The sequence below is a fragment of the Nerophis lumbriciformis genome, linkage group LG09 (genome assembly GCF_033978685.3).
Source record: "Nerophis lumbriciformis linkage group LG09, RoL_Nlum_v2.1, whole genome shotgun sequence".
In the NCBI taxonomy this organism is placed as follows: domain Eukaryota; kingdom Metazoa; phylum Chordata; class Actinopteri; order Syngnathiformes; family Syngnathidae; genus Nerophis; species Nerophis lumbriciformis.
In genome coordinates this window covers 39,294,558-39,307,341 of record NC_084556.2, presented here as the reverse complement: position 1 = coordinate 39,307,341, position 12,784 = coordinate 39,294,558, and positions in this window count along the sequence as shown.

Genomic DNA, 12,784 nt, shown 5'->3' with positions numbered 1-12,784 from the left:
GTAATATTTACATATTTTGATAATTTTAAGCTTACAGACGCATTAATTTCAAGAACGCATCACGACGTATGCTTTTTTTCCCCCTACAACATTACTGATTACTGCTGATTGTAGACCTAATGAGAGCTAACAAACCTAATAAAACATCACTTACTGTACACTGTCTGCTGTCATTAGGATGCTAAGTGATAGAATCGTGTTATATTCCTGTTTAGATAAAGAATGACTCATAATTGTCAATCTCTCATTTTCGCCATTGCTGGGTCTAAAATTGGCTGTCAAAATTGACCAACTTGTTGACATTTGCCTCAGCCTTCTTCTATACAGGTGAGATGCATGGTTTATGATCGACAATAAACTTCCAAGGAGCAAGGAAGCGAGGAAACAGCTGACTACTCGATGATGTAAACATAGCAGCATCAACTGGAGCTCACGTTGCAGCTATAAATAGTTTGTCTGTGTTAGCGCTTATAAAAACAATATCACTAATACTTGGTTAATATTGAAAGTTAAAGTTAAAGTTAAAGTACCAATGATTGTCACACACACACACACTAGGTGTGGCGAAATTATTCTCTGCATTTGACCCATCACCCTTGATCACCCCCTGGGAGGTGAGGGGAGCAGTGAGCAGCAGCGGTGGCCGCGCCCGGGAATCATTTTTGGTGATTTAACCCCCAATTCCAACCCTTGATGCTGAGTGACAAGCAGGGAGGTAATGGGTCCCATTTTTATAGTCTTTGGTATGACTCGGCCGGGGTTTGAACCCACAACCTACCGATCTCAGGGCGGACACTCTAACCACTAGGCCACTGAGTCGGTGAAGTCACGAAATGTAAATTAAATATTGTTGGCGCTTTTTGAATGGTTATTTATTGGGGTTTTCGGGCAGAATAGAGGAGCTTCCATTGGCTCTGCTGGAAGCCGACTATTATTTACGTGTATTTAATATTTAGACTCCTCTCTGGGGATAGCTTCCCCTGTAGCTTAACATTTAATCAAGAGCAACTTGTAGCTTATCTTACTCCATTTTCTGAGTAGCTTGCCCATCACTGCACGTCTGTATGCAGGTCAGTCTGCATTCACATTAGACATTGTGTACAAAAAATCTGAACTCTTAGGACCAACCAGCTTAAGAGCTCTGATTGGTTTGAAAGTAGAACTTATTTTCCAATAGGAAGAAACACAAATTGATCTAATCTACAACAGAAAACAAAAAAAAAAACTTAGTTTATTTTCACATCATTTTTTTAAAGGTCCATTACACCGAATCAGTGCCATATGCCTAAAACTCTCTCTCAAAAAAAGTTTTTTCAATTTCTGAATTTTTCTTTTTTTACCATGAATCTAATAATAAACATATTGAATGACAGTGGTACCTTGGGAAACGACTGTATCTTGAAAATCTTCCCATCCATCCATCCATTTTCTACCGCTTGTCCCTCTCGGGCTCACGGAGGTGGCTGGAGCCGATCCCAGCTGCATTCGGGCGGAAGGCGGTGCACACCCTGGATAAGTCGCCACCTCATCACAGAACAGTGTGGGTCATTGAAATAAATTTAAATGTATTTATTCTGTATTTGACCCCCAAAACTGCACAATTTTAACATGTACCATGCCTAAAAATAAAAACAAACTTTTAGATAAGAAACATGGTAGAATAAGCATTACAATAAAATATAGTACAAACAACTACAGTAGTTTTATGAAGTAATGTAATAATAATGAACTGCATTTACATATCTTGAGGTACCGCTGTATTTGAATTTGAATTTGTATTTTGGCTCAAAGCAGTTTCTGTTTCATTTCTGTAAAAGATTCCTACACTGAAGAGAACTTATTTGAGTGACAGGACTGAATGTAACAGGAATGAGTTTTATAGCACTAGAATGAGCAAATACATGTAATATAGCCACATGATACTTACGCAAATAGTATGTTGACATTGACAACATTACAGTGAGTTAACAAATTGTTTCAAAATGATATATCAAAAATAATTTGGACTGGAATGTTTTTTTGTCACACTGCAGGGTATGATACATAGTTTGGATTTTTTATTACACTTTTTATGTGGCCATTCAAATGACCAAAAAAAAAGTTATTTTTAATGTGAACGGGATAGTCCCTGAAGTGACCAGCATATGCATAAAACGACACACACTGCAGTGTGTTTATGGAAGTAAACATGGCTCCAATTTTAGTAGGTTTCACTCATGGTGTATTTGTGGCAACATCAAGGCTTATACAAATATGTTGATGAATAGTTATGACAGTTCGTGGTATTTAGACGACGCATGATCTGATCGTTCAGGCTACATTCACACTGCGTGTTATGATGCCAAATTCAGATTTTTTTTTTTGTTAAATCCAATCTTTTTATGTCGTCGTTCAAATGACAAAATATGTGAGTGGAATGTGTCCTTAAAGGGATTTTACATGACGTCATGACGCCCACGCGCTGCAAGGTGTTTGGCTCCAATTATAAAACCCCTGGAAAAAAAGATGGAATCACCCGACTTGGAGGACGTTCATTCAGTTGTTTAATTTTGTAGAAAAAAAAAATAAATGTCATTTCAAATGACAACTTTCTGGTTTTAAGAAACACGAAAAGAAATCAAGAAAATCAATTGTAATTAGTTAAAACAGAGTAAGAATTATATGGAATCACTCAAATCTGAGTAACATTATGGAAACCCCTTGTAAATGTTCATTGCCAAAGCTAGCACCTGCATCAGATTAAATTTGTTCCTTAGTCTGCAGTAAAAAATCTGGAGACAGGTTGTTGCACCAGCTGGATTGACACGAATCATGGTTCCAACATGATATATGCCAATTGAAACAAAGGAGAGGATTATCAAACTTCTTTAAGAAGGTAAATCATCACTCAATGTTACAAAAGATGTTGATTGTTCACAGTCAGCTGCGTCTAAAATCTGGACCAAATACGAACAACGTGGGAAGGTTGTAAAAGGCAAGCATACTGGTAGACCGAGGACTATGTCAATGCATCAGGACGACAATGTTAAAGCACTATGTCTTGAAAACAGAACATGCACAGCAAAACAAATAAAGAACGAATGGGCAGAAACTGGAGTCACCAAACTGTAAAAAGGAAATGGGACTTAAATAAAGAAAAAAAACAAGGTTCCAATGGGCTAAGGAAACATAATCGTAGACTATGGATGACTGGGTGAAAGTCATATTCAGTGATGATGCTGTAACTTTGGTTTGGTGCTGTTCCAATGAGATTTATGAAGACGACTGAAGAAAACGTCCACATTTCCACAGTCACTGATGATATTATGATGTCATGTAATAGCACTGGGGAGTTGACTGTCATTGCATCTTCAATAAATGCACAAATTTACATGTACACTTTGGACACTTTTCTTATTCCGTCAATCGAAAGGATTTGTGTAGCTGACGACATCATTTTTCAAGATGATAATGCATCTTGCCAGAAAGCAAACCTGTTAACACTTTCCTTGAAGAAAGATGCATGAGGTCAATGTCATTGCCTGCAAATAGTCCGGATCTCAATCCAATTGAAAATCTGTGGTCGAAATGTCCATGACATGCAAAGCTGATGTGACACCAGCAATCAGAGAAAGTTGGAGTAAGGCTGACAAAGAGTACTGTTTGTCACTAGAACTAGTGATGTGTTGTAGTGGGGCTTTTTCATGATTCCATCATTTCTTTCCTCAGAATTAAGTTTTGGTTTTTTTCACTCTGCTTAGTCTAAAAATGAAACTGTTACTGACTACAGCATTTTATATTCATGATTTCTTCCAAGTGGAGGAGTTCAAGTACCTCGTAGTCTTGTTCACGAGTGAGGGAAGAGTGGATCGTGAGATCGACAGGCGGATCGGTGCGGCGTCTTCAGTAATGCGGACGCTGTATCGATCCGTTGTGGTGAAGAAGGAGCTGAGCCGGAAGGCAAAGCTCTCAATTTACCGGTTGATCTACGTTCCCATCCTCACCTATGGTCATGAGCTTTGGGTTATGACCGAAAGGACAAGATCACGGGTTCAAGCGGCCGAAATGAGCTTCCTCCGCCGGGTAGTGGGGCTCTCCCTTAGAGATAGGGTGAGACGCTCTGTCATCCGGGAGGAACTCAAAGTAAAGCCGCTACTCCTCCAAATTGAGAGGAGCCAGATGAGGTGGTTTGGGCATCTGGTTAGGATGCCACCCGAACGCCTCCCTAGGGAGGTGTTTCGGGCACGTCCGACCGGTAGGAGGCCACGGAAAGACCCAGGACACGTTGGGAAGTCTATCTCTACCGGCTGGCCTGGGAACGCCTCAGGATCCCCCAGGCGAAGCTGGACGAAGTGGCTGGGGAGAGGGAAGTCTGGGCTTCCCTGCTTAGGCTGTTGCCCCTGCGACCCGACCTCGGATAAGCGGAAGAAGATGGATGGATGGATGGATTTCTTTCTCTGTTTCTTGAAGCTAGAAAGTTGCCATATTAAAAATGATTACAGTTTTGTGTCATCCATCCATCCATCCATTTTCTACCGCTTGTCCGTTTTGGGGTTGCGGAGGGTGCTGGAGCCTATCTCAGCTGCATTCGGGAGGTAGGCAGGGTACACCCTGAACAAGTTGTCTGTTATAAATATATTTTCTACACAATTAAAAAACTAAATGAACATCTTCCAAGGTAGATGATTCCATCATTTCCCAGGAGTTGTAGCAGGTTTCACTCCTGTGCATTTGTGGCAATTTGAATTTCTTAACCAAATTATTTTGCGAAAGGGATTAAGAAGGAAGAGGGCAAGAATGTTTGTTCGCATTGTATGTGGGGCATTAATTCAACATGTTTTCCGTAGAGCTGTGGGCGAGCAACCGGAAGTGATGTGAGTTTTAAAACATCTTCTCTTCGCCTGTTTTCTGCTCATTTGTCCTATATTTCTTTCAGCGACAGTCTATTATGGTGAAGAATTATGACGTTTGTTGCTTTTTGATGACGTGTAAGCAGAGGTGGGTAGTAACGCGCTACATTTACTCCGTTACATCTACTGAGTAACTTTTGGGATAAATTGTACTTCTAAGAGTAGTTTTAATGCAACATACTTTTACTTTTACTTGAGTATATTTATAGAGAAGAAACGCTACTTTTACTCCGCTACTTTTATCTACATTCAGCTCGCTACTCGCTACTAATTTTTATCGATCTGTTAATGCACGCTTTGTTTGTTTTGGTCTGTCAGACAGACCTTCATAGTCCCTGCGTTTCAACAAATACAGTCACTGGTGACGTTCACTCCGTTCCACCAATCAGATGCAGTCACTGGTGACGTTGGACCAATCAAACAGAGCCAGGTGGTCACATGACCTGACTTAAACAAGTTGAAAAACTTATTGGGGTGTTACCATTTAGTGGTCAATTGTACGGGATATGTACTGTACTGTGCAATCTACTAATAAGTTCCAATCAATCAATCAAAAGTGTGAAGGAAAAAATACCCTTTTTTATTTCAACCGTACATCCCGTCAAAAGCCTAAAGACTGACTGCACAGTTCCTGTCTTCACAATAAAAGTGCCGCTCCATCGCGCCTGCGCTTTCAAAATAAGAGTCTCCGAAAGCCTGCGCAAACAAGCTAGCAAGCTACGGAGTTTGCCGCCAATGTATTTCTTGTAAAGTGTATAAAAACGAATATGGAAGCTGGACATATAAGATGCCAAAAACCAACCACTTTCATGTGGTATTAGACAGAAAGGAGGAACTTTTTTTCTCCTCCATTTGAAAACGTGGATGTTTGTCATCACTACTGTCTGATTACAATCAATGCAAGTCATCAGAATCAGGTAATACACCAACTTATATTCTTGTCTTCATGAAAGAAAGGAATCTATATGTGTTAAACATGCATGTATATTCATTAAAACACTATTAACATGTAAACAAAAACGGCAAAAAAAAAATATATAAATTATATACTGTATATATCAATGTATGTATATATATATATATATATATATATATATATATATATATATATATATATATATATATATATATATATATGTGTGTGTGTGTGTGTATATATATATATATATGTATATATGTGTGTGTGTGTGTGTGTGTGTGTGTATATATATATATATATATATATATATATATATATGATATGTGTGTGTATGTTACTCATCAGTTACTCAGTACTTGAGTAGTTTTTTTACAACATACTTTTTACTTTTACTCAAGTAAATATTTGGGTGACTACTCCTTACTTTTACTTGAGTAATAAATCTCTAAAGTAACAGTACTCTTACTTGAGTACAATTTCTGGCTACTCTACCCACCTCTGCGTGTAAGTCGGATGAACGCGACCTGAACGTTCAGACAGCAGTTACATTGAATACACACCAGATTTATATTCACATACGAAAGAAGCCTTACTCAGGATTTGCAAAGATCGGAATTGTATTGTTCACACTGACATGAAAAAAATCAGATACATGTCACATATGGGCAAACAATGAGAATTGATCTGCAGTGTTAGTTCTTTAAGTGTCAGTATTTATGTCCATGGGCTACGTTCAGATTTTTTGTTCAAACTGATCTTAGAATTAGAAGTTCTTTCCCGTTTAGTCAGACACAAGTCCAGAGAGCCACCTGTAGCTCGGTTCTCAGACAGCATGCATTACCTCCATCAACAGGTGCAGCTTCATATGACTCGAGTGAAGCACTTAGCGACAGACACACAAACGCACACTGATGCACACACAAACCTATTCTCTCCCACTGCCAAAGTGAGGAATGCCAGTGACTGAAGAGTCCTTGAGGCTGTCGACAGACAGGCCTATGTGCGGACTTCTCAGACCCCCACTCACCTGCATACAAGCAGATCTGCCCTACCCCCCCAAAACCACAAGACCATTACACGCTGCTTCTGTCCCCACTGTCTGTTTCTGCTTAGAGAACATCAACTTACTGATCTTTTTGATACACAGTTAGACGTCTTAGACTTGATTGCTGACTTACTTCACGTTGAAGCATTCCTGAGGTTTTCATTTTCATTGTGGACAAGCTTTGAGTTAAGCGGCAATGGCAACCATCAAGACAGTAAATAGTTCCACCAAAAGCTCTCCACATGTATCCATGATCAACACTCATCATTTCAATCTAACATGGATACAAATGTCCAAATGTCATTGAATTATAAACGTGACAAAACAGGATATCACAAAATACAATATATATTATCTAAAGTTTGAATAAATTTCATTAATTTTAATGGGTGACGCTGTTTCACAATATGACTTTTCAAGGTACCAAACTCATATCCTAAGGTACCTTCTTTTTCTTCTTCTTCTTTAAGTCTCTTGATGCCTCAAAGAACATGGGGCCACGACAACACTTCTCCATAGTACGCCGTTTGGGGCCACCCTCTTCATCTCAGCCCATGTCAACCCAGCTGTCTTTACCTCCGCTTTGATACTCCGGCGCCAACTCTGTCTTGAACGACCCGTTGTCCGCTTCCCTGGTGGATTCCAGTCCAGGGCATGCTTGGTGATGTTTGAAGCAGGCTTGCGAAGTGTGTGGCCGATCCATCCCCATTTCTTTTTCTTGATGTCCCTTTCGATTGGGGCTTGTCTGGTCCTGTCCCACAGTTGGTTGCGAAGACACCTGTTGGTGAATGCCTGGAGTTTGTGGATGTTAGTTTTGGTAACCCGCCAGGTTTCTGAGCCATAGAGCAGGACTGACTTGACATTGGTGTTAAAAATAAGGCGCTTGTTGTGCAGTGAAAGGGCAGTTGATCTTCAAATGGGCGGTAGAATGTTGAAGAGGTGTCGGGTTTTGTTGATTCGGCACTTGATGTCTTCATCTGTCCCCCCCATCTTTACCAATGACGCTTCCAAGATATACAAACTTGTCGACTTTGTTGATATCTTCCAGGTGCAGTCGTATTTGATCTTGCCGTTTGTTGTTTATCCTTAATCCTTTTTAAGCCGGTCTTCTCTGCTTCATCTGCAACACGGCTTAATTTTTCCTGTGTATCTTGTAGCTTGTGGGTGAGAAGGCTGATGTCGTCTGCAAAGTCCAAGTCTTTCAGATGCTTCTCGAAGGTCCACTGTAAACCAGTTTTACAGCCCGCTCTGAACTTCCGCATTATCCAGTCAACTACTAGCAGGAATATCGTAGGAGACAGTAGGCAGCCTTTTCGGACACCGGTCTGTTCAGGGCAAGGGTCAGTCAGCTTTCCGTCATGGATGACTCTTCATACAGTTGTTGGATGAAGGTGACAAACTTTGCAGGAAAGCCATAATGGTGCATCAGCCTCCAGATGACGTCTCTGTCAACGCTATCGAATGCTTTCTGAAAATCAACAAAGTTTGCGTACAATGGGGTCTGCCACTCCAGGGATTGCTCAATTATGATGCACAATATGGCAATATGGTCTGTGCATGATCTATATTGCCGGAAGCCTGCATGTTCATCTCGAAGTGTCTTGTCCAGTGCTGTCTTCAGTCTCTCTTGGATTATCCTAGTCAATACTTTTCCTAAAATAGAGAGCAGCATGATACCGCTGCAGTTGTTACATCATGAAAGCTTCACAAGATGGCCTTTTTTACAGTCTTCGGCACTCATTATTGCTCCCGGATCTTATGTAAGAGTGGGTGTAGCACGTCAGTTGAAGTTTGGATGTCTGCCTTCAAAGCGTCAGGTGGTATGCAATCAGGGCCCAATACTTTTCCTGACTTGAGAGACTTAATGGCTTTGGTGATCTTGTTCTTGGTAGGGGGGTCAGTATTCACCTTAAGGAGTTCAGTAGGTGGTGGGATGGTGGTGGGGTGTGCAGGTGTACTGAGCGTCTCTGAGTTCTCCGCCATCCTCTTCCCCTAGGATGGCATTTCCATTTTTGTCTTTGACAAGGCGGATTGGATTGCTGTTTTTTCCAGAGAGGGTCCTAGTGATCTCATAGAGATTCATGTTTTGTTGGACCGCTGCAGTCTCTGCTTCCTGGGTCAGGTCTTTGATTAAATATCTCTTATCTTTTCTTGCACTTCTCTTCACCTCCCGGTTCTTGTCCCAGTAACGTGTCAGCAATTGCTGATTCTCTTCTGTGTCTTGCACCTGGTTTAACTGGTCTTTCTCTCTGTGATCAATGCCAATTTTCCGTTGTTAGCCACTCTTTATGTTTCCTGGTTTTCTTCCCCAGTACTCTCTGGCATGTTGTCCTCCAGGTTTCACGTAGGCTCTGCCACGGTTCCTCTACGGTTTCCTCTGGCGTATGTAATAGTGTGCTGAAAACTGTTCCTCAGATCAAACTTGATTTCTTCGGCTTTTTCTTTCAAGCTGTGCATGTTGAACGTGTGTGATGATCTTTCTGCCCGATCTTTGTAGGCTTTCAGCTTGGCCCTTGAAACAGCAACAATAAGGTGGTGGTCTGATGCTGCGTCTGCCCCGCGCTTCACCCTGACGTCATGCAGGCTACTTCTCCGCTTTCGGTTGATGGTGATGTGGTCAATCTGGTGTTCTGTTGTTTTACCCCAAAGTACAACTGTATATTACTTTCATTGACATTTTACAAACTATATTTAATTATCAAGGTGATATGGGACAAATTATGCCCCTTTAGGCTCAACATGCATAGCCCTACTTTTGTTTCTAATTGCAAGCAACCCTAGCAGCACACTACAATTGTGGAGACCAACAAGAAAGGTCAAGTTACAACTCAGTACGAAACTGATACTAGATTTAGTAGATAGGACATCAAAAATATATATACATATAAAACCCCTCTGACCTGATCAGAAAAGCCCAATCTTTGCCAAATAAACAACAACAACTCATTAACGGTGTCCAAGCAAAAACAGTACCGTATTTTCCGCACCATAAGGCGCCCTGGGTTATAAGCCGCGCCTTCAATGAACGGCATATTTCAAAACTTTGTCCACCTATAAGACGCCCCCTGTTATAAGCCGCATCTAACTGCGCTAAAGGAATGTCAAAAAAGCAGTCAGATAGGTCAGTCAAACTTTAATAATATATTAAAAACCAGCGTGATGTGGGCGCGCACGGAGTCGTATATCAACATGGACGGAGCTGCGTGAAAAAAGCCACCCGGCCTCTTCGCGTAAACTTACCTTAACCACTCGCTCATATTTTCTTCATCCATCCCTTCGAGTTAGCTTTTATGATGACGCCGGCTGGAAAGGTCTCTTTTGGCAAGGTCTTCCTTTTGAATATCACCATGGGTGGAAGTTTCTGGCCATTAGCATGGCAAGCTAGAACCACAGTGAAGGATGACTTCTCATTCCCTGTGGTGCGAATATTCACCGTACGTGCTCCCGTTGTATCCACAGTGCGGTTCACAGGAATATCAAAAGTCAGTGGAACCTCGTCCATGTTGATAATGTTCTCTGGCCGGATCTTTTTTTCAGCTATCTTGTTTTTACAATATGCACGGAAAGTAGCCAGCTTTTCTTGAAAGTCTTTAGCAGTTGCTGTGAAATAGTAGTCCGTGTGCGGATGGAGAGATTGCGTCTTTTCATGAACCGGATCCCTGTCGCTTAGTAGGAGCCATTTTGTGGTCTTTACAGATGTAGACACACAAAGGAAATGAAACGTAATATCCGCGCGCTTTTTCTTCTTCTACGCGGGCGGGTGGTTGCTTACAGTAGAAGAAGAAGTGCTTCCTGTTCTACGGGGAAAAAAGATGGCGGCTGTTTACCGTAGTTGCGAGACCGAAACTTTATGAAAATTAATCTTAATATTAATCCATATATGAAGCGCACCGGGTTATAAGGCGCACTGTCAGCTTTTGAGAAAATGTGTGGTTTTTAGGTGCGCCTTATAGTGCGGAAAATACGGTAGGTTGCTTAAACAATAGCTAACTAAGGTAGCTAGAGCTTGGCAGTATTGGACACGTGTGATCAAATGCAGAGTTTTGACAGTCAATGAGTGCTAGAAAGAACAACAACAATCTTTCAATCCACTACTGCTTCTCAGGATCAACCAACCTGGAGAGTTGAAGTGTTTATTTTAGAGGTGGGGGAAATCATTGATTTGTAGATGCATCGCAATTTGGACATGGATGATTATAAAATCGATTAGTAAACACTAATAATCAATCGATTTATTTGTTGTAAATAGAGTAATGCAGACAGTTCTAAAATTTGTCTGACTGCACTGAGACACCTCACCGAGAGATCCGACCAGCTCCTTTGTTTTTGCACACACTTCTATTAATTTAGTAAATGTGAGAATTAATTTAACTGTTTCTTATTACGAACGCACTGTTTTTTAAAGTTGCAAGTTATAAACACTTATTTAGTGAAACGAAAAGACATGTAAAACTGCATCAATATACATAAATTATGGATGTATCAACAATCGATTTTTAATCGAATCGTAGCTCCTGAATCGTCGAATCGTGAGGTGCCCAAAGATTCCCACCTCTAGTATTTTTTTTATCCTTCACACATGTTCCAAATGTGGTACAAATCAGTAAAATAATTGTCAAGATACCCCCATAAAATGGGATGCCTGCAACATGTTTCAAAAAAGCTGGCACAAGTGGCAGAAAATACTGAGAAAGTTGAGCATCAAACACTTATTTGGAACATCCCACAGGTGAACAGGCAAATTGGGAACAGGTGGGTGCCATGATTGGGTATAAAAGCAGCTTCCATGAAATGCTCAGTCATTCACAAACAAGGTTAAAGTTAAAGTTAAAGTTAAAGTACCAATGATTGTCACACACACACACTAGGTGTGGCGAGATTATTCTCTGCATTTGACCCATCACCCTTGATCACCCCCTGGGAGGTGAGGGGAGCAGTGGGCAGCAGCGGTGGCCGCGCCCGGGAATCATTTTTGGTGATTTAACCCCCAATTCCAACCCTTGATGCTGAGTGCCAAGCAGGGAGGTAATGGGTCCCATTTTTATAGTCTTTGGTATGACTCGGCCGGGATTTGAACTCACAACCTACCGATCTCAGGGCGGACACTCTAACCACTAGGCCACTGAGTTGGGGCAAGGGTCACCACGTTGTGAACAAATGCGTGAGCAAATGGTCCAACAGTTTAAGAACAATATTTCTCAACGAGCTATTGCAAGGAATTTAGGGATTTCACCATCTACAGTCCATAATATCATCAAAAGGTTCAGAAAATCTGGAGAAATTAATGCACGTGCGCAATGTAATTACGGACCTTCGATCCCTCCGGCGGTATTGCATCAAAAAGCGACATCAGTGTGTAAAGGATATCACCACATGGGCTCAGGAACACTTCAGAAAACCACTGTCAGTAACTACAGTTTGTCGCTACATCTGTAAGTGCTAGTTAAAACTCTACTATGCAAAGCGAAAGCCATTTATCAACAACACCCAGAAACGCTGCCGGCTTTGCTGGGCCCGAGCACATCTAAGATGGAGTGATGCAAAGTGGAAAAGTGTTCTGGGGTCTGATGATTCCACATTTCAAATTGTTTTTGGAAACTGAGGACATCGTGTCCTTCGGAACAAAGAGGAAAAGAACCATCCGGATTGTTATAGGCACAAAGTTCAAAAGCCAGCATCTGTGATGGTATGGGGGTGTATTAGTGCCCAAGACATGGGTAACTTACACATCTGTGAAGGCGCCATTAATGCTGAAAGGTCCATACAGGTTTTGGAGCAACATATGTTGCCATTCAAGCAACGTTATCATGGACGCCCCTGCTTATTTCAGCAAGACGATGCCAAGCCACGTGTTACAACAGCGTGGCTTCATAGTAAAAGAGTGCGAGCACTAGCTGCCTGTAGTCCAGACCTGTCTCCCATTGAAAATGT